Source organism: Sipha flava, unplaced genomic scaffold (genome assembly GCF_003268045.1).
Source record: "Sipha flava isolate LNK unplaced genomic scaffold, YSA_version1 48_pilon_pilon, whole genome shotgun sequence".
NCBI lineage: Eukaryota > Metazoa > Arthropoda > Insecta > Hemiptera > Aphididae > Sipha > Sipha flava.
In genome coordinates this window covers 2,013,818-2,035,294 of record NW_020273306.1, presented here as the reverse complement: position 1 = coordinate 2,035,294, position 21,477 = coordinate 2,013,818, and the positions used below count along the sequence as shown (strand labels likewise).

At 27.6% G+C, this 21,477-nt stretch overlaps 2 pseudogenes; one reads left to right on the top strand and one right to left on the bottom strand.

Moving 5' to 3' along the window:
* Positions 1–799: 799 nt before the first annotated feature.
* Positions 800–3,706, bottom strand: LOC112690017 (annotated as a pseudogene).
* Positions 3,707–11,535: 7,829 nt separating this feature from the next.
* Positions 11,536–12,616, top strand: LOC112690016 (annotated as a pseudogene).
* Positions 12,617–21,477: the final 8,861 nt, after the last annotated feature.

The window sequence follows — 21,477 nt, the reverse complement described above, 5'->3', positions numbered from 1 at the left end:
ATACATATATATAATATATATGGTATATATTTTATACTATTTATATATTTTTTTTATTATATAAAATTGTTTAAAAACACGAAAATCACTAACAAAGCTAATAATTATCGTCCAATTATTTTTTTAATATTCATAAGCAGCTTCAATTACTTAGTTATGAATAGCAGTGCTAGTTGAAAATATTTTTGTTGGACGCACATGACAGAGAGAGGTAGAGAGATAGAGAGAGAGAGAGAGAGAGTGAGAGAGAGAGAGAGAGAGAGAGAGACGATTAATTTAAAACGACAGTGGCCAAATTGCATTTTAGCATTTTAGAAATAATATCTTGTTTATCTTACTAATAATTTTTTGTTATGAATTAAATGTGGAATAAGAATTTTTTATTTTTACTATATACTGAATGTCATACTAAATACACTTATTAAACGTATCCATTAAATATTTAATAGCATAATTTTATATGATAATTAAAAATTATTTTAGTATATTTTCATTGGTTAAAAAATATGAATAATTGAAATAGTATTATCATAGTTCATTAAAATAATAAAACTTCAAGTACACTGAAGACATTTAGATATAGTAACCAAATGACCAAAGTAAAAATGTTAAACACATTTGAAAAAAAGCAATACTTTATTTTAAGTTCGTTAAGTAATAAATTACTAAACTATTAAAAAAAACAATCACATAGCTCATAATTAACGTCTAAAGAAAAAAGTTATTCTTAAGAATATAGCATCGATAAAAAAAAAATATTATAAGTTATTTGAAAGTAACGTACATCAAATTTTACAAATCATCTAGCCTCTTATTTTTCTTTGATCAACTCCATTGCTGTCAAATTCAATTTGACCCTGGCAAAATTGGTTATCTTAAGGTCCTGTAATATGTTTACATTTATTCTCAAGCAATCTTACTATATTTTCATTTTAGATGAATTTGTATGTACGTGATTATTTTTCTTTTTCTCTTCATTATCTTTATAATTTTCATTTTTGTTTCTTAATTTCACATTTTTTTAAATATTTTTTTATTATATGTTTTGATGTTGAGAGAAATGTTCTTAATGTTTTAAATATAGATTATTATCGTTTTTATATTATATATTTATGGTTTATTGGATGTGGGGAGAGTAAAAATAAAAAAAACCAGAGAACTAAAGCCAACATTTTTCAGTAACGATAATTTTTAAATAGATACTTTACCTCTACTACTTTCCATTGTTTATTTGAGATGAACACTGGTATGGAGTAAATCAAATCTTTTGGAACACCATACGAACCATCAGACATTACTCCCATTGAAACCCAAATACTGTTAGGTGTTTCAAACCATCAGTCACGTATGTGATCACAAGCAGCTTTAGCAGCAGACATAGCTGATGACAACTTTCTAGCTTGGATGATAGCATACCCTCTATTTTGAATAGTCTTAAATATATTTTTCAATGTATTTTATATATTTTTAATATATTTAAATCGATATATCTTATCACAAATTAAAATCATTCTAATCAAATTAAATCATAAGATTTTTTTTATATGTATCTTATTTTTACCATGGAATTATAAAAAGTATTTTTAAATTTGTTACATGTATCTAAAACCAATTAAACATTAATCAGTTATTAAAATACATGTAAATTATTCACAGATTTCATATAATTATATACATCATTATAAACTGTGTATATTTTTAATTTAAATGTACTGTTAGTAAGTAAAGAAATTAGTTATAAATTAATTATCTAAATTCAATCGGTATGCAATCATCAACTAAACAGTCAAACTTACGTTAATAAATTCATTTTCAATCCATTTTGAATCATTTATGCTGTCATATATACTAATTGAGTTGTTTTATGATTGAACTGAAGCATATGAAACGTTTGGAAATTGAGTCGTTGAGTGATTCCCCCATATTGTAATATTTTTCGCTTTGCTAACACATACTCCAATACGATTATCAATGCTGATTGGGCTCTGTAATTCACCGGATTTTAAATTCATAGGTGAAATTTTAATAATGCTCACTATAATTTTATAATCTTCACCTATTTTGATCAAGTCTAGTCAAAGCAGTGAAATTATTTTTAGGGATAGATGGAGCGTAAATAGAGCAAATTAATGCATTCATATTGACTGGAACTATTAGCACTTAAATATTTTTTTCGCATATTTGTCTAAAGATTTTCCGTGTTCTTTGAATATTTCCATATTTTTGGATAGGAAGTCATATCTAATCATACCCTGTTTTCTTGGTATGGACCCTAATAAGAAAGCTACATCGACACCTTTACATGCCATTTTCGGATCAGTGGTTTTCAAATAACCTAAATAACAAATATACAAGCCAATAGTTAGTAAAATTTATCCTTGAAAATAAGAAACTGAATCTGAAAAATTGCAGCATGTGTACAGTTACAAATAACTAACCTTTCACTATAGGTAAAGCTAGATCTTCAATTTCCATGTTAAAACCTTCAAGAACTTCTATTGCTGGAGGAATGTCCAAAATGTGTATAACAACTGGTTGTTCAGTTCCAAATACATCACCATTAGCAATCATGTAAATTAGAGAGTATGCAATCTGGTTAGGAGCACTATTTATAGCTATAATGATCGGTTCATCATTTTCATTTTAATTAAAACAAATGAAATGCAAGAATTATAACTAAATAGGTTATTAATTAAAAACGTTTAAAAACAAGATGATAAAAAATAGACAAGATTCTGTTTTTGCATTGGAGTCATCGAATTAATAAGAATAAAGAATTTAAATTTAAATTATAATTCAAACACTTCGATCAAATGATATTTTTATCATTTTGTTTTCAAATTTGTTTTTTATGGGTTCTAACACTTTATCCTTTGGTGTTATTTTAGTCATAAAAATGTAATTTTTCAATATTTATTATATTGCCTTACTTATTTAATTATAGTTAAAAATTAAAAAAAAGGGAGTGGGATTTTCAAGTGAGATTCTAAAATTAGGTGAGATACAGGGATAAACAATGGTATTTATCTTATAAACTTAAAACCAATGTATTATGTTTTGAAAAAAAAAATATGATTCTGAATTAGAAAGGTTAGTGGTTCATTTATTTCTTAAGATGGTTGATGGTCGAAGAACTAAAATTTTTAATAAGGATTTGTTGAATTTTTAATGGTACAACTTTCGTAACGAAAAAAGGTACCTAAAATTTGGAAAAATTTCAAATTTCAAAGGATTATAAACTGCAAACATTTCATTAAAATATTTTAAGACTATGAAATATCTTGAAATAAATAACTAAAATTATTTAAAAGAAATTCATTGAAATCCTATTTTATCAATATTTAATTTTGAATCATTATAAATAATTTTTGCAACTTTTCAGAATATTTTTTTTTGGGGTGTCAAAGAAAATTTTATGATAATCCTTTTATCCGATTTTCAAGCATAAAGTGTAAACGTGTATATAATATAGTATTAGTAAGACCACTAAATTTCTCATTTTACTCTAAATTTAAGAAATATTATAATATCGTAAACAGTATTATTTTTTATTACTCATCCAAAATAACTACAAACATTTGATTGATAAATAATTAAATAATTTACAAACATAACGGAAATATAATTCTACTACTCGAATTAGTGAAAAGTTATCACTGATAACACATTTACTTATGAAAACATTATTTATTTAAGTACTTTTCATTCTTATGGCATTTAAAGTACCTACTTCAGTTAATTCTAGATCCTACGTGTATTGATGTGCACCGATGTATGAACAGTATTTACACCACAACATTTACAAGAAACATTCGATGTTGAGTTAATTTTTAAGTGCTTTTAAAGTTCTTTGAAATTCGTCGCTTTAATTTTTTTTTTTTAAATTAATGATACTTAAATGGGTACGTGTACGGTGCACGTAATTAACGGGACTTCGCGCAGTGTACCGATAAATTAAATAATTCAAACGAATATTTGTTTATAGACTATACCATGATACCAATACATGAGTAAGTTATCGGTAAAAATTATTCAAAAAAAAAAAAATAATATTTTCTGTAGCATTTGTTTTTATAGTATTATGTACACCAAAGGAGTTGTAAATAATAGTTTACGTCATCGTAACTAATTTAAATGACCAGAATAATTCACTGTACCTAACAGGTCAGTACTAACCAACATGTAATTGTGAATCGTTTATCTGTGTTCCTAACACAGTGCATTGTTTTTATATAATATTATATATTTAATTGAAACTATTGTTTTAGTTCCACTATCTCATATTTCTAACAATATACAGATAATTAAATATTAGAATTTTATATATCTGTGTATACATATTCAATAAAACTGAACATCTACTTATATTTTTCAACGCTGATAAATTCATTTTGAAATATGTAGTTAAATATTTAACGTGATTAGAACCAAAAGAATGTATTTACATATTTAAAATATTTTTAAAATTAAATGTTTACAATTATTTTAAATGACATCTAATAATTACTAGCAGCCAAACCAGAAACTTGTGAACATTCTGCTTTTTTTTAAAACGTATAAATATCAATTTTTTGTCACTAGTAAGAAAAAGCAGCTCTAATAGTTATTACCAAATTTCTCGTTGTGATGTATTTTTCGTGACATAGATTATCTATCATAAATGTACTCATATAAAAGCACACAGTTTTTATTGAGAACAAATTCGTCTAATAAACCGTAACCATAGGTTAATTTTAAAATAGGTCATTTGTGTGTATGTGTGTAGGTATTATTAATTTCGTTCGAATATTAAATAATTATCTATGACTTAAATTTCTGGATTAAATTTAATGAACGATAAAATTTTATATTCGGTACAATTCCCGAAAGTATTTTTTGTTTCATTAATCCGTGTAAATGTCCAACAAATTAGTTGTTTTTTCAAACGGACGAATTTAAACATCTAATTGAATTATTAAACTCTTATTGAATATAATATTAGTGTTTTTTTTAACAAGTTTTGGTTATAAACATATTTGTGGCTGTGAGGGTTTAATATAATAGGAAAAAGAAGGGTCATAAAGTCCACGAGAATTCTTTGAAAAATTGTAATAACGTAGAGGTCATTTTTCTTATTTAAAAACTGTACGCTATACATCGGATTTTGATTTGCCTGGTTGCAATAGGCTGCCTACCAACTTTTAATAGGTCAGGTGACGTAACATGAAATTAAAATGAGGCCCCCTTATCGCTTTCACTGACATAATTGTATTTTATGTTTTTTATCGTTTTTTTTCTTTTTCCGTTTGTCATAAAATGTTACGCACCAAGCGCCAACTCCACGGTTTATATTTTTAATTTGTTATTTTATAATCTCAACCTTTACTTGAGAAAAAAAAAAACTTATAAGAGAAAAAGCTAAACGTCAACAAAATAACAATTTGAGTACAGATAAAAACGTGATGTTAATTTACTACCATAAGTGTATGACTTATTGCTTTACATTTTTATTTTTATACCTAGCAAAATTAATATATAGCCCAAAAATGACCTTATTTCTATTAATATCAACTCGGTCGATACTTCGAAGTAAAAGTTAAAAAAGAAAGAGTATACTTAAGAATTATCAGGTGACTTTTAAAAATACTATTCGCTAATTTTGATGAATTTAATTTGAATATTTTAAAAGTTTTGAACTTTTCATTCATCGTACTTATTAGGAAACTAAAATTAATTTAAAAAAATGGTTGGACTCACATTTCCTTTACGCTAAGTTTGAATTAGTTTTTGTAATTATTATCGCTGTACAATATCGATCGGACTAAATGGAAAAATTATTTTTTTTTTGACATGAATATTTGTTACGATTTACATAGTATTCACAACTGTCGGAGTCGTAGCTAAACTTTTGAGTGTTCTTTCCTTCAATAGAATAGCGTTATAACAATATACCGACACCTGTAAAAATTGTCATCTGCTTCAATTGAAGGAATTCGTGACGATACTTTTCGCAAATGTGGAAATTTTTATTATTACATACTCGTGACTGTTATAGAACATAATAATGTATATAATAATGCAGCTTGAATCTATAATTAAATGCAGGATAGTGCTCTATATGGTCTGTAATTTTAAGGATAGGATTTTTTTTTTTTTAGATCAGACAGGACTGAAAATTTAAAATAATTTGTTGGTGAACCTGACAGCCGGTCCAAACTAATAAATTTGAATTACACCACATGATTGATAATTGGTATAGTTTTTAATTGCTTGTAGATTATTAAAAACTGTAAAGAACTGATAATATATAGTACATAGAAAATTACATACTACGTTACATAGTATATAAATACAAATTCTATGGGATAGCGTGGCATGGTTGTGAATAAGCCTTTCCATATCGCTCGCACCATAATGAGAATAATTGCAACCGTTGATTTTGAAAATATTTTTGATATCAATTACTAATAGGCGCCTGAATAGTTCTGAAATATATACCTACATATTGCATAAAAAAACGACGCAAGGGTAAAATATTGATTCCCATGATAGTATACATGTTATTAATTCTAAAAATAATAGCTTACAAATTTAAAATCTAATGAACAATGATCTAAGTCTTTACCGCCCAACAGAGATCGACTGATCTTTATCGAACTGATCTGATAATAATTTAACCTAAGACTGAATCGAAATATTTCATAAAAATAAGGAGTTAGAGCAAACCAATCCTCTACCTATTTTTATAAAAAATGACTGAAACACGCAGAGCATTAATGCATGCATATTTGTATCACGATCAGACGTAAATGGCCGCCACACTCATCTGTTGAAATTTTATTGTTAGAAATGGTATATTGAAATATAATACAGAACATTTTGCTTAGAATAGAATACAAAGAATCATCAAAATTATAATAAAGATAAAAGTGTAAAGCATGCAAATATATTGAAATTACAAAGAGAAATATATACGAGTTTTTTTTTATTTACATACATTTTGTTTAATTTTAAATTAAAAAAGAAATGGTGCATTCATTTATATGGTTAAAACGTATGGTCAACTAAGAAAAAAAAAATAATATTTATAAAAATTGAGTAGTAAATTCATCATAAGTTATTATTAGCTCTACATTTTGAAATACTTAATAAAAACTAAAACCGAGAAAAATAGGACCAGTGATGGATTTTAAATGATACGAGATCACAAAACACTAACGTATTGGGAGAAAGTAAGTCGATGACTTATAGAAACTGATTTGGGATTAGCATTTTTTGGCAAAAGCACGTTCAAAGATTTTAGATGATACATAAATCGAAGTAGGTAGTTCAAGCCAAAATATAGACATGTGTATACGTAAAAATGTATTTGTGATCACTCACTATGCTCGATTTTTGAAATAAATTCGAGTTTTAGTGGTCTTGATGCGTTCCGTAGATTACGTGGTTTAATGACCAAATGAACAAATTATTTATATTTTACACGTAATGTATAGTTTGTTTGATTAGTACGTAGGTACTACGTATAAGTGCTGTGATCAAATTATAAGTGTCACGTAGTTATATGTCTGTATGTTTTATCATGTAATAAAACGGCTTTATTAATACCATGTATTAATTCTGTTTATACGTACATATGTTAAAAATAGATTTATTATTATAATTATGAGTCAAAAGCAGGGGTGGAGTGGGAAGATTATTCAGGCCGGGAAAATAAATTTCATCCAGGCCACACATCATTTTCATCTCTTGAATAAAAATTTTATTTCATCTATTTATGTATTGAATTTAGTGTGTGAATGCACAGAACGAAATACCATTGGTAAAATTAACAAATTCACCACATCAATATTTGATTATGGAAAAGATACTTCTTTAACAAAAATTATATTGACTTCAGCAATAGTTTGTTGAATTAATAAGAAGTGTTTGTTAAAATATTTAATATATTGTTAATTTTACAATCAAAATATGATCATGAAGTACGTTCTTCTTTAACAATTCAAGTATTGATTTCAATAACACTGTTTCTTGAATTAAAAAATAGGGTTGATTAAAATATTAAATATACTGTTAATTTAACCATCATACAATGTTCGAATTTAACACTCGGTCTATAGTATCCTCTGATGTATAAACCCGTAATAATATATCTAAAAATAATTATTAATATTATTTTTATATTCAAAAAGTTGTTAACAGGAAATATTGTTAACGGTGATAAGATTTTTTTTTAATTCAACAATATATTTTTGTAGTTTTTAAATATTTTTATATTAATACAACAATTCTTAAGTATTGCTATAATGTGCGAACAAAGGCAAATTAAAAAAAAAAAAAAAATTATTAAGTTTTTATTTCTATTGTGTTATGAATTCATCACTCGTCTGTCATCAGAATACAGTATATCTACCTACTCGTATGTTATAATTAATTTAAAAAACAGTAGATAATTTTAATATTACAAGCATATTAGTTTTTGTTTTTAATTTTATTCAATAACTATTTATTTATTACAGAATAAAAATTATATTCATTTTGTACATTTCTTTTAGGTTTTCACCCAATATAAACATGCTTTGTTATATTTGTGAAAAACAAATGCACACATTAGCATCTCTTTTTGTTCATTATAAAATAATACATATTCTTGGTCCATACAGCACTTATATTTGTAAAGAAAATAATTGTTCTCAATCATTTCAAACTTTATGTAGTTTTAAAAAACATGTTCTGATTAAATATACTGATGCATTAGAAAATAATGAAATACCTAATAAAATGTAGTAATTCAGAGTTAAATTCTTATTTAAAATATAATGTCAATACACATGATGATGAGGATATAGTTAATAATTTGACCAAACACCTCAAATACCTAATGAAAATATTAAACAGTTTCATTGGTTAGCTAGAGAATTTTGTCTTAACTTGCATAATAATAACAACTTTTGTAAAAGTGATGAACTTAATATTAAAGATGGCATAGAAGTAAAACTCATAAAACCCATCACTTTCTTATTGAATAATATGATTAAAAATAAAATTAAAGGCACATTGATTTTATATAAATTTTCTGCAGTTATTTCATCGATTTCAAATCCCTTTAAATATTGTAAAACTGAACATGTCTTAAATAATTAGCTACAAACTTAAGTCATAACAAATTGCAACAAGTTAAAATTAACAATGAAATACAAATAGTATGTCATAATGGTGAAACAATGTATGATGAACCAAATATTAAAGGGATTTTGATGCTATTGAAATTCTAAATTAAAAAATACTTTGAACAAAGTAACAATCTTGATTTTGCACTTAAGTGTTATGATAATTTAATTAATTCTTCAGTCTCCAATGAAAATTATAATCTGTCCAATTTTGTTCAAGGATCCTTATGGAAAGAAAAAATACTTTCTCTTCAAAATAAATTAGTAATGCCATTTTTCATATATATTGATGATTTTGAAATAAATCATCTAAATCCATGCATTTTCTATTTCAGCAGTTTATTATAGTTTTCTATTAATTGAACAAAGTTCAAAACTTAGACATATTTTTCTAGCTGCTCTCTTAAAATCTAAGGACTTGAAATCATTTGGAAATGATTTTTGTTTTAAAAAATTGATTGAAGATTTAAATTCATTAGAAAAAGATGGGCTTATAATCAATACTTCTGATGGACCAAAATTAATTAATTTCGTTCTTGGTTTAATAACTGGTGATAATCTGGGACTTAATTGTATTTGTTATTTCAGTAAATCTTTCTCTGTAAACTATTTTTGTAGATTTTGTAAAGTACAAAAAAATGTATCACATTATTTAACTGAAGAGGACCCAATTTTACTTCGTAATATTCACAATTACACAGATGATGTAGAAAAAAATGATTTTTCATAAACCGCTGTTAATAAATTAAGTATTTTGAATCAAATCAATTCATTTTATGTTAAAACTAATTATTGTGTAAATATAATGCACGATATATTTGAAGGAATTTATCACTACAAAATGTGTCATTTAACTATTTATTATACTTTAAAAGTTAGAAAATTTAAGCTTCAGAAAAAAAAAATCATATGGTTTAGAGCAAAAAAATTCTTCTCCTCCCATTGAAACACATCATTTAAAAAAATTTATTTAAAAATGTCAGCAAGAAAAATTATGTGTTTGGTTAATTTTTTTTTATTAATGATAGGCAATTTTGTACCTGAAAATGATGAAGTTTGGAAATTGTTGCTCCTTTTTCTTGAGATAATTGAAATGTTACTAAGTGATAAATTGACGCAAGGTTTTGTTCAACATTTAAAGTACCTTATTAATAAACATAACTCAAATTATATTAAATATTTTCATGATAACTTGAAACCTAAACATCATTTGTTGACATATTATCCATCTATAATCCTTAAATCTGAACCTCCAAGACATTTTTGGTATTTTCGTTACAAAGAGTTCAAAATGTAAACTAGAGCAATAACCTCTCAAAAAAATATCAGTTTGACATTAGCCAAAAAATATCAATTTAAATTTACACATTTTTATTAATTAATGAATCTAATCAAATAATTGTAGCTATGAAAAATATTGTAGGTTCTAAACATAATGAATTTATTTTTAATACTCTCAATATAGCATCTAATTTTTTCAAAAGTTACTCAAAGATTAATTTTAAGGGCACAGATTATAAAATAGGTAATTATGTTACTAATTTTATAAATGAAGTTTGTATGAAATCCTTGAAATTATTGTTTTACAAAATAATATAGTATTATTTAATGTGCATCAAATTAAATTAGTTTTTTATAATTTACATTTTAAAGCATATGAAGTTGATAGAAAAAAGTGTAATTGGTAAAAGTCTAAATAATATTGAACAATTCAATGGTCCATCAATTAATCTTCATCAAATTGCTGATGGGAAATTAATGATTAGACTTAAAGAGTTCTACTAAACAATATCATCTTTGTGTGTAATTGTACCAAACTTTATACTTCTAATTTTATATAAATATTGGTTCACATAATTGTGTGTATTAAATAGTATTGTATATATAGGTTTAATTTTTATAATATACCTTAAGTAATATTGTGTAACAATTTGTAATACATAAATAATAAATATATAATGGATGTTACTGGATTTTATTAGATATAGTAACTAATTGGTTTCTCTGTAAAACAAAAGAAACAACAATTTGTGTTACTATTGATTACATTAATTACTAATAATAATTTAAAAAAACAATATTAAAATCAACAAAAGTTAACAACCTTAAAAAAAACAAAGTTATCACCTTATCAATGTTTGGTAATAATAATAATAATAATAATAATAATATTTACAAGAAAGTATTTTCTTTACATATATATTAACAAATATTGTATGTATATTTATTAATAATTTGAAATAAATAGTGGAAATAATTTATTTGAAACGTTTTTGAGTGGTATGGAGACTTATAATGACATGTATACACAGTATACTTAATTCAAATTCTTCTGATATTTAGCATAATATACCTTTGAATAATCAGGTCGATGATTGCAATTAAGATGAATGTGTTTTTGGAAAACAATTGTACTGTTATTTCATTTAAAGAAAAAAAAAATAAACTGAAAGAACTTCTATATGAATGGAAGTTAGGATATTTAATACAAACTTGTCTGGGTAAGTTATAATTTAAATGGCCTGATATTTTATGCCTACATAAAATAATTTTTCAAAAATATAAATTAATATGAAAATAATAAATGCCTACATACCTATATTAAATTATATTTGTACTAATCAATATGTAATTCCTTAAATCAATACTGAAAAAAATGGAAATTTATAATTGTACACATTTTGATTACATTTCTATTATAGTAACTAACAAATCTTACAGAAACAGGACTTACCACTATAATGTATTAAAGTATTTTAATTTACGTTTAGCTGAATGTGTAGATGTAGAAGCACTAAGATATATAACCAGGGATGAAATAATCCAACTTCTAAACAAGAAGCTGCTTGGCACATGGGTTAAGTTTGTTCAGTATGTTAAAGAGTGGCAAAAATCTATACGAGGAAATACTTTGGAAATTTCAGCTCCAAAAAGGCTATCAGAATCAGTATCCATATTTTCTGAACTCATACAGCCTTTTAATCTTGAAAATATTTTATCCGCAAATACACAGGTGCAATTGATCGTTAATTATTATTCATTGAATAATAATTTGAACGAATCTTGTCGAAATTTATTAGTGGATTTAATAATAGCCACTATAGTTGATAAGAAAATATCTATGACAGTTGCTTTAGTAAATCATATAGCTACAGTAATAACTAAAACATTTACTTCAGAGGTAAAGGTAAACGACATATATACTTGTATAATTTTACTAAAAAAATTATTGTTGAACTGAGCCCATTAATTTATTAAAGGAAGTATATTTCCTGGGAGATGCAGGGGTTAAATGTCCAAAAGGGAAATTGTATTCTTAATACTTTAACAAAATAAAAAATTTAAAACATCATGGACTGGTGCCTCAACAACTGAAAGAAAAAAAATGTGTTGAACAGGAAACTCGATTATCTATGGAATTAGACTGCGAAATAATTAAATCTATTTTATATTATCTTATAGGATAATATATGTTCTTGCATATACTTATAGTTTAAATTATTATTTATAAGGCCTGAAAATGATATAGATATGCTTTTAAGTAGCTTGAAGTTAAATTGCCATCTGAGAAGTATCTTTTAAATTTGTATTCTTTTCGTCAAGGGTGCTTTACACTTTAGAATCAGTCGACAAGTATTATACTGCATACGATTATACTGTATATACTTTTGGAAATTACATTTGCTTACTTAATGGTTTATTTTCCTGTACATGATTTCGATATCGGAAAAAAAAACAGAAAAATTATGTGGATCGCTGGTTCGTACCATGTCCAATACCGTAGTGGAAACCGATAAAAGGCCACATCGACTGTTTTCTTAAATTTTCTTTTTCCTTTTTTGCGTTACGCATCGCCTCGTTGACAAATGCATTTCGCCAGCCAACAGTCACGGCGTTTAGTTTTTATTTAGTTTTTTTTTTTTTTTTTTTATGATTCGGCGGCGACCCGTTCGGTTTAACACCCGGGTACGGGCACAAGGGTGACGGCGGGAATCTCCGGACACGGCGACGGTAGTCGGTAGCGTCGGAAAAGTGTGCGGGTGGAGACGAACAAAGTTCAACACAAATGACGAATTAATCTGAATAACGAACGGAAAAACTACGCAGACACGTGCGTATGTATAAGTATTCGTAAACGGTGACGGCGGCAGGAAGAATGGGCTTAATTAAGGGCACGAGTACCGCCGTGGCGGTATTTGTACAGCGACGGGCGTTGCCGGTGACCCATGGGGGCAGGAATGTCAATATTGGACTTGGGGGGGGGATGATCCCGTTGGCTCGAAAAACGTTTCGGATCCGAATGCAACGCAAACGCGTGACGCGCCTTGACTTAGCGAACGTTTACGCGCGCGCACACGCAGTACATTTTACGTCTCGCAGACGCGCCGCGAGGACTCATGAGCGAAAAACGCTGAGTGGTCGTATGCGCAACAGGCGTGCCCAATCCTCGTAAAAATACTACGGACCGCAGTGGCGGTGCGAACTTTTTCAATCTTTGAAGCAAATTGTATATTTTTGATATTTTGACAACCACCCCCTCAGTGAACAAAAATTAGTATAAAGTCCCCCCCCCCCCCCCCTCGAAGCATATTAATATATTATTGAACGTCTATAATTAAAAAACATGTATGATATATTTTATAGGGTTTGTATTCATCAATTACAATATTTGTCTTAATATTTGTAATGAGATCATACAATAATGCACCCACCCATTTCAGATATGAAGCAATTACTTCAAATAATTCTATATTCCGCCGCCACTGACGGACCGTTATGAATTGTTAGCGTTTTTCTTTTCGCTTTTTCCATCGGTTTCGCGATTCGAAAACCTATCAACCCGAAACGAAACATCTTCGCACGTAATGCTATTCGTTTCGTCAATTTTTCCAGAATCCCTCGCGCGCCACCGATGGTCCAATTATAGAGATTTCAAAACTTGCAACTCTGATTCAGATGGAATTATTCACTTGGAATTATGAAATCAATATCATCACATTTTTTTGTTGCGGTTCGTGCACTTGATCCCATTATTCTAGTTCAAACATTTTCCAAGATAAGGAATTTCAATTTTATGGGTGATCCTATAGTTTCTAATATAATTTCGAAACCTTCGACATTTCTAATCAATCCAAAATTGACTCAAATTTTTGAATTTTTAAAATAGAAAGTATATGTAGTAGTGGTCTACTTAAAGTTCATTATTATTTTAAATGAACAGCTTGTTTAAAATCTACTAACTTTCAGATTGAATTTAATGTAAAACGTTTTTCTTGTAACTTAAATACAATATATTTGATTACATATTATGATGATCTGTTAATCGAAATGTGAAAAAAATATACTAGTATTAGTTTATATTTGTATAACTATGTGTGGCGGATCGATAAACAATTTAGAATTTCTGGTATAAAATATAAATATTCCATCAGTTAAGATGCCTTTGGAGTTGAACACATACAGCTTAGTTTTTCTTGATGATAAACTGTATTATTAAATGGTTTTCATTGTAAAATATCAAAATTATATAAAACACTTTGTTAGCAACATAGTCATTATATTTGTCATAAGTGTAGTAAATTGTAAACATTTTCAGTTAAACATTTAGTACACGATTTAAGCGATTAACGTGTGATAATATTTTGTTGTTTCGAGTTGACATATTTATAATTGTTTTTCGACTTTATTAATTTTTATTTACTGCTATTAACGGTTTTGTGTTTTGCATTTTTTCTTCGTTGGGAAGTGATTGTAGTTAGGTGATACTGTTCAACATAGATCGCAACGTTTGATTTCTCAAAAGACGAGAGCGCGTTTTCGGTCTTACCAGCGGAAAGAAAAGATAATATATATTTTTTTGTATCCGGAGCTACGGATGTAGGTTAATCTACTAACGTTGAATTAAGCTCAAAGAACGAATGTACAGCACATTTTTGTGAAAATCCCAGGTGGTCATCCATTAGAAATATAGTCGTTGTTAGTAGTAGTATTAGTAGTAGTGGTATAATAATGCTTGGCACTCTATTTAACTCTGTATATTCTATTACACAAACACACACACACACGTAAACGCATGAACAAACACACACTGTAATTCTGTGATGGTAAATACGTTATATTATGCTTAGGTGACAGACATACAACTGTCGTTTAATAAAAAAATGAGCAACGACAGGTACAATTGCATACAACAATGTACATTTTGAATACAACATAACATCAGGGCCATTCCAAAGATGAAAATCAAGAGGGGGGAAGGGGTGAATAATAAAAAATGCCAACTACAATTTTGTTACTCAATATATGTAGTATAAATTATACTGTATAATTAACTATATGTTGTCGTATTTTTACTTTTTAAAATGTATATATGTATCAGTGTCGCACGTTCTTAAAATTGACAATTTAATTATGTACGAGTATATATAATAATATTTTATATTATATAATAAGTAGTTATATAAATTTTATTCGTGTGTACACTGTATTACGACATATGTAATATTGTTTTCCGTAAGTAAAATTAGATCCTTCTAGGCTATAATGAAATAAGTTCAACTACCGACTGATGTTTTTTTTTGGGGGGGGGGGGGTGAGACACCCCCAAGACCCCCTTTCGGGACGGCCTATACAATATGCATTGTATAATATATTATACTGTATTGAAAATGAAAAGTAATATAGTATAATATTTTTATAGTAACTTATTATTTTATGTTAATCTTCGGAGTTTCAATTGATTCAATAAATCGGAATCTGAACATGTGTGCGTGCTTTAAGACATCTTTATAGCTTTATATTACAAAAAAGTACATTTTTACTTCAATAGTTAAAAGCTTTAAATATTTTTGAACCAAAAACTGTTAATTTTATACCATTTGATTTGAAATTATTATTTCAAGCTTCGCGTTCAATTTGAATAAATAATAAATAATAATGAAACATTAAATACTTAATTTATGATCATTTGTTTTTACCTTTTGTGTTTGAGTTTAAACTTCGGTATTTCTTTAATGATTTCTGAAAATATTTTTTAATTACCCAGAAAACGGGAATTCGATTTTAATTAATTTCTTTTCTTCTCAATACTTATACTAATATATAGATATATTTATTTATTATACCTATATAGTATTGCAAATTGTAATACACCCAGTTTCTATTCAGGAATAATATGACGGGAGCCGTGGAATGAGATGATTAAAGATATAAAAATTTAAAAATAAAAATTAAACCTTTTTAATAATCTGGCCTATTGTGTGATAATTATATGAATATATTATAACGGGCAAAGGGTGCGAGATAATGAAAAATAAGGCATCCTAACTAAACATTTTAATCCCATGAATAAATATTCAGTAAATTAAATGTCCTGCAGTCCTTAAAAATTAATAATATGTTGACCGTTTGTGTTTATTTTAATATATTAAAAAGTACTCAAGTCGAATTTTACTTAACAATATAATATTTATATAATACAAATCTACTACTATGCATTTATAAAAAAATAAAAAAAAATAAATGACATTTTCATTAAGATTACAGTGTGATATTTTTTAGAAATAGATTTTTCACATTATCATTTTATTATAAACCCGTCTACTAATTAAATATAATTATTATAGCTATGCAAAGTTGCGTTCGCGTGTATAATATTACGAGACACATAGTTATGTTCAATTATGATTGTTCGAGAGAAGTTTTTTCTTTTTATATTTTATTTTTTTTCGATGGTATACACTCATTAGTAAAGTAGATATTTTCAACGATAAACAGCAAAAAGCAAATGACTGGAGACACTGCTGTATTATATATTCATGTGGGTAAATTTATTTAAGTATATATGTCAACAATAATAATGTAATCATGACGGCCAATATGGGCGTTGCTTGCACGAGCTTCCGTTACCCGTTAATCACACAGACATATCAAAATAACAAGAGCCAGTATAATAATATGATATTATGTATACAGAAGAAACAAATCTTATGATTTAGTAAACGAAGTTTGTTAGACTAACAAGACGTTATATCTGCGTGAAAACGAAAAGTAACAAACTGCGTGTTTTTATTTTTCTCGTAAGACTTCAAAGTGAAATCAAAAATATATTGGAAGATTATATATATATATATATATATATATATATACGGGTGGATATATAACCCAATAATCTTCCAAAGCTTCGTCAGCGAACAAAAAATGCATGTTATCGTTATTGCGAGACCAAACATTACTATTAGCTAAAAATGCAAAAAAAAAAAAACTGTAATTGGAGCTTCTATTTTTAGTGTTCTGAATAAATGTAAATACATAAATAAAATTAAATTATTATGAAATATAATCATTTGAAAAATTAATTTTTTAGTTTGTTATTAAGATTCCTGGGGTTTTTTTTTTTAAGCAAATAATCAGATAAAAATATGTGAAATTATGTATGGATGGATAAATATGCAATACTATTGTAATAATACACGATTACGTTATGACGATTGGTAACGGATGAGAGAGTGACTGATGTATTCTATCATAATTCAATATCTAAAAACAAACGTGGCACATGAGATGCGATTTTCGACAGATTAATGAAAACAGAAATCTGTTCTTAAAGACATTAGCAATGTATGTGTTATAGTTATTTAAAAACCATTTGAGGAATGTTTAACCTGTTGACTACACTATTTTTAAGATGGATTAAAACGTGTTTGGAGACTGAAGAAAAATGTATAATTAATTATAAATCATACTACTTATCAGTTGCTACATGATGGTATAACATATGTATGCGCTTTACTTCTTGCACATGATTACAAAACGTTAAAATCACGTTATGCTTAATAGAAGTTTAACAATCGACCAACAAGTGGGAAAAGAGTGAACATAGGCTAAACCGTTCGGGCCAATCTAGTATAAGTAGTGTGTATATGTTAAAGAAGAAGTTTTGACTGATTGATTCATAAGGAACGTACAGCCGAACTATGTAGCTATGTGACTTAAAATGTTCACGGTATATTTGTATTATAGTTTAAGCGTGCAATAAGAATGGACTTTGAATAATTTTGATTTTAAGGGGTTGAAATTGGCAAAAACCAAAATTTAAGTAGCTTTAAATAGCTTTTTTTTTCTAGCTGCTGACTTGCAGCTTTACGTCATGTGACGTGTGGCTCTATGTTGATGACATGTATGCGTCTATGTCGATTTTGTGTTTCTATTTTTTGATTCTATTACGTCGTTGTTATTTAACGCGTTTAGTGCATTATCTAATTCACATGATTAAACATAAAATTATGAATACAATTTTTGATTATATGATTAAAATTTAAAAAATTATCAAATGCTTACATTCATTTGAAACAATTAAAATAACATCTTAACGTATAAAAAATATAAAACAAACAATAAAATAATTATAAAATCACTAAAAAATTCTCTATGACACGATGTGGACTATGATGTTACACTGTAGACGTGGGATAAACAAACTTGGGGATATGCCACGGAAAAAAAATACATTTACATACTTATTACCTTTTTCCATAGACCTATTAAGATCTTAATATATCTATGCCTTTTTCAAAGTAGTTTGTTCCATGTATTTCGGTAGTATTATACGCTTATTGTTAACGATAATAATAATATTTCAATTAGATGCACAGTTATAATTTTTCTCGCTTGTCAGTTTGTGTTCGTACTTCAGCATTTGTTTTTTCAATACATATTCGTTATTATTTTTGAACATTTATCGCAAATGTCTACTTAAGTGCTACTCGCTTCAACACGTTAAATGTTTTGCATTTCGTAATTAAAGTTATTTTTAGCTCACCTGGACTATTAACAATATCGAGTCGATCGGTTTCACACTCTGCGCGCGGTTTTCGTGCCGAATCGTTTTGCTGTTGCTACCGAGTGGAAAGGTGGAACGAATCTAAATTTATTAAAGTGCTGAAACGATCCTAATAAATATAAGAGTAAGTAAAACGCTTGTAAGTTGTATTTACACTCTTTCCATTATCGAAATTGGTCGTTTACCACTACATACATCTCTCGCGCGCATGACTATTACAAACGTATATTATATGCGCATACGAATTAAATTTGATTCCCCGAAAACCTCGTCGTGTTTTATAGGTATACCTACACGTTTATTGCATTGCGCGAATAATGAGTATTATATTTTTTCCCTTCTAGTACGTGTATAACGTTTGTATAGTAATAATAATAATCGTTTTAACAATAAAATAATGTATTTTCTTCTGATTGGAAAATGTCGTTCGCAGATATATCGTATTTTAGTTATCACCTAATGAACAATACATCATTATTGATTCACGCGTGTGTAAAACCATTTATATTCAAACGTGTTGAAAAAGAAAAAAAATTAGCTTACATTTCATTTCAACTGATATCTCGTAAACTAGTTTCGCCTTTGTGAAGATGATTCTTCTAAAAATCTGCCATAGATTTTTTTAATCAGTTTTGCGAGTTTTGTGAAATTAATTAAACTAATAAAAAAAAGGAACAGGCATGTAGGTTCTGGAGAAATACTCAATAAGAGTAATCACATTGATCTGAAAATTAAGTATATAATTTATTTTTACAAAGAAAAATTATAGTGGATTTAATTTTGAATGTCATTTAATTATATATAAATATATTTTACACAAAAAAAGAAATCGTACCCTTTTACGACAATATTTTCTACTTATGATTAATAATTATGATTTATGTCCGGTCATAAAGATGATTTGACTAAGTTCAAAGGTCTGAATACTAAAAAACTATTCTTTCAACAACAAAAAATAGTTCCAATAAATAATACATGTACAATAATTCTGAATTTTTATATATTACATTTTTTTTTCGGAGTAGAACCTTAAAGTTCTCACTATAAATCTGTAAAATTGTGTCCGTTTGGAACAGCTGAACAAATTTTATCGTTTGATTTTTTTTTTTCGAGTTTCAAGTCACATTTCTCTTACAAAGAAAAAAAATAACGACATTTTTAACAAAATATTTTGCATTGGGAAACCAGTATTTAATATTATTTGGATCGACAACGATTTTTCGGTATGCAAAAAGATATATAGATGTAGTTATACTTAAATTATATAAAGTTGTGTCTCCCAGTGATCTCTGGTGTCAGATAGGACACGTGATGACGTTGGTTCTCAGAGATTTTAAATTTATAATGCAAAGATTGCGCATCGTAGTTCTTTCTTTTAAATAGGGGTGAGCTGTATATATATATAAATATTCGTATATAATGTATAAAAAAAAAGGTTGCTGGGAAAAATAAAAGAGTTTTAATAATAAAATACGTTTTTACCGTCGGCGTACACTTGACATTCCCTTCTCCATAACCAGCGGATCCTTCCTTCAGCCCACCATCCTTCGACCTAATATATATATATATTAAAACACGTGAGCGCTCTTCTACCATCTGCTTTTGTTGAGCCGTCCGTTTCACGTCCAGTCTACCTTTGGACCACCGTCCCCAGTCATCCCTTCACCAACACGCTCTGCAATAGTTGGTTAAACCGCGCGTGCGAAAATCACTAATTTATTCAAAACCACTCGGTGCGGATCTCCGAATGCGGTGGCGGCGAGCACTACATCGCGCAGTGGCTCTACCGCCGCGGCGACAGTTAAACAAGAGTGCTCGTAACCGCGACCCAATTTGTATTCCGAGGAAAATTTCAAGCCACACGCCGCTTACGACACCTGATTCGGGATCCCACGGCTGCATCGAACTCTTGGCGTAGTTGTCATAGTAATTGTAATTGTAATAAATATGACGATCCCGATGGTACAACAGTAGCGGTATAATATTCCAACTGAATATTTATTCTGCCTATTTCGCAGTGCACTTGTTTTTAAATTTGAACTTGACTGCTAATGATTGTGGGGAATGTGCTGGATTTAAAATTTATTTTATCATTCGTTTATTACTTTGGTATCTACGATAATTGTCGTTTTGTCAAAACTCAACTTTCAAATGCACATATTTTTTTTTTTTTTTTTAATTAAGCTCAATTTTTTCAATTTATAAATAGGTGCCTTTGTAATAAGTTTTTAGGATTTTCTTCAAATCTAAATTATTGTACTGACATTATACAAAAAAAAACTAAGAAAATAATTTAATGTTATTTTCAAATATCTATAAATAGTTCAAAGAAAGCCAATATATTTTGAAAATTACATCATCTGTAATAAACGGTGATTTAAGCATTAAAAAAAATGTCAATAACACAGATTGTTTTATTTTTGAGTTACAATGAAAACAAAATTTCGATTTATCGAAAATCGGTGTGCTTTAAGACCAGTTGTTGTT